Source organism: Lissotriton helveticus, chromosome 9 (assembly GCF_964261635.1).
Source record: "Lissotriton helveticus chromosome 9, aLisHel1.1, whole genome shotgun sequence".
Taxonomy (NCBI): domain Eukaryota; kingdom Metazoa; phylum Chordata; class Amphibia; order Caudata; family Salamandridae; genus Lissotriton; species Lissotriton helveticus.
Window position 1 is genome coordinate 430,247,303 of NC_136070.1, and position 2,943 is coordinate 430,250,245.

Genomic DNA, 2,943 nt, shown 5'->3' on the forward strand with positions numbered 1-2,943 from the left:
AGCGCGCAAGCGTTGCTGCAAGCAAGACCTTCTGTAATCTGCTTTATTCCTGGCTACAATTGGTTTATTCCAGCGTTTAACTTCTTTGCTGACTCCTGTCTTGTGTTCACAGTCAATGCCTCACCTCCTTTCCTCTTTATATCCAGCCCGTGTTAAATAAGGGAAACAAAAGAATAACCTTAGTTTTTCCACTCTCTGTGGATCAGATAAATCAGATAAGTAACTGTCCTCCTAACCATATATAACATCATCATCCTACCATATATCTGACAGATGAGGATTCTGTGGTTAAATATATCTTTCTTCTCTCATTGTATTCTGTACAGAACGAGAGGCTGAAGAAACTCTGGCGTGAAGAAACAGAGCTAAACAAGCAGGTACCTCCAGCGAGTGAACATGGATGCGGACAGGAACTCGGAAGAAGAGATCAACGACCTGTAAAAGGAAGACCCGCGTGAAGGAGCCGTAACATGTCAGAGACGTCCAATCAAGGTACCATGAATTCCCGACTGCGGGACAACAGGAACCAAGGGGGTAAGTTGACAACACAAAGGGAGTGCGGGAAATGCTAAGCAGATCTGTGACTGAACGTGAACCACGTTCTTGTCACTGACTGACCAATTTATCCACACTTGACTCCACCCAGCTCCCTGTCTGCAATAGGAGCTGGCTTGACTGACAATGCCTGCACCCTGCTCTCCTTGAGCCTTGTTCTGTCTAATGCTGGGTGTTTAGGGCCTTGGTTTTTGTGAACCAGCTTTTGCGTCATAGATTATGGTCATCTTAAGTATTACCTGTTTTAGATGTTGAAAGGAGGATGTAGAATGGCTCCTTGTTCAACGAATTTGAAATGCTTTGATAGTTATGGAACAGATAGATCACTGGTATCCTGGAAAAGCTATCAATCTGCCCTGATAGTATTTCCAGAGGCATATTTGTTTGAATGAGTGTTGAAGGGGCTTGGTGCCACAGCCATGCAACTGTAAAGGGACAACATTGAATCAGTCAACTGTTAAATGCCAAACTTGTCACTTCCCCAAGCTGGAAAAGAACACATAGGATATCTCTCTCCTGTCTGGATGTCTTGGACGTCTATTTCTGACCTGCACCATCACTTGGCTATGTGAAAGCCACTGCAACCGTGGTTGTGCATTGAGATTCAGTCTTACAAAAATGTTTGAACCCTTGCAGCGATATTACCTTTTTTATGCTACCTTAGCAAAAATAATAAAGTATGTCCATGTGCTAATCTATAGTGAACTCCTAGTTTTTCCAGGTTTTTCTCAGCCAGTAAGACTAAGCAACTTACAACCTGAAAAAAGAAATGGCAACTGGTGACCTGACATTATATATCCATTGTCTGGAACACAGAGCTGTGCCCTGTTCCTTACGATCATGAGTCCATTAAGTTATGTGGTGAGTGCCCCATTCCGCATGGCGGTGAACAATGCCATGGGGCAAACTTGCCTTGTTTTGCTCTTACTAAGCATGGCCTCATGGCTCTGTTTGCACTTGTCAACTGGTATTGGAGGATTCTGTTGCCCAAGCATAACCACACTCATCCACTACTGGCACTATTTCCACTCTGATTGATTTAGGACTATGAAAATGCATGAATATACATACAGTGTTAAAATGTATGTTTGCATATGTGGTCCTGGTTCATATTATTGTACACGGGCTCCTTCACACTTAACAGCCATCTGCAAAAGAGCAATGGGGGAGGAGTTGTAACTCATTGAGAATTTGCGCAACAAATTACATGCAAATCTGGCGCTTAGCCTTGAGTTGGGATTTAATTTCAGCTCTCCCAATAATTTGATCAGTTGCCCATTTCCTAGCATTAGGTTGTAAGCGACTATTTGGATTTCTGGTCAGTATGGTAATTTTTTAGACTGCTTTCCAAATAAGAATACTGTAATAAGTAGAGTTCCGGCTCTACATGGCTGCCTCCATGATGGTTTTGTAAATTAAATCTGGTATTGATTGCTTTCTGTTTGCAGATGAAGCGTGACAGCGTCTGGTGAACAGCGTCAGTTTCTTCACTTGGACAGGTGAGTCTTCTTTCTTTACCTCCTTCCCACCTCTTCATCAATGCCTTGCTCTCACCATTACCTCTTTGACCAAGTAACTGTAATGTTAAACTTAGGAACCCTTGAAACCATATCTCATCGGGCACACTATATGAAATAAAAGGATTGGAACATTTTATTGGCAGCCCTGTCCTATTAAAAACCTAAAATAGTGGTGTTAACATGATACTTATGTATTTTAATTTCTTTTTCCTCCAGACTCTATGAAGTCTATGTGCAGGGATGAAGGCTGGCCATCACTGGACAACAGAACTATGAGAAGGAAGCTGGCTATAATGATTTGCAATACTGGAAGAGGACTAAAGAAAACTCCGAATCTAAAAACAAAAATTGAAGTTGCTGGCTTTCATTAAGCCTTTTTGTTCTTTTTTGTATTATTCTGGCATTTTTCCCCTCTTGAACAGTGTCCTGTACTTTCTCTATGTTCTCTTGTTCAGTATCCTGGCTCCTATGAGGCCAAAGGTGTGTTTTAGATCAATAAAATTACATCTTAACACATCCCCTTTGATGCTTTTTCATTTAACCATTACTTTTTTCAGTCTTTTGCCACTGGTCACCACATTAAACCGCTTCAGCTATGCTCTGTACCTCAAAGTAAGGCAAGTCCCAGTGAGTCAGGAGTATGGGAGTAGCTGCACAAGTTGTTAATCTTATCTGAATGCAAAATATAACATTGTTGAAGCCACAACTTTTGTATGCATATGGTCTTGCTACAGCACAAAGCTAGCCAGAAGGAATCTTTCTAAGATTTATTTTGTACAGTGCACCCATCTCACAGTAGAGTTTAAAAAATAATCTTTCCAGAGTAGGAGAATATTGATGTTATAATTGGGACCAGATTTATGGAAGT

At 41.3% G+C, this 2,943-nt stretch overlaps 1 long non-coding RNA gene across 1 annotated transcript; it reads left to right on the forward strand.

The window, feature by feature from the left end:
- Positions 1-338: 338 nt before the first annotated feature.
- Positions 339-2,496, forward strand: LOC144782774 (uncharacterized). Its single transcript, XR_013601254.1, has 3 exons — positions 339-534; positions 2,004-2,054; positions 2,292-2,496. It is a non-coding gene; the product is annotated as an uncharacterized LOC144782774 (long non-coding RNA).
- The last annotated feature ends 447 nt before the right edge of the window (positions 2,497-2,943 follow it).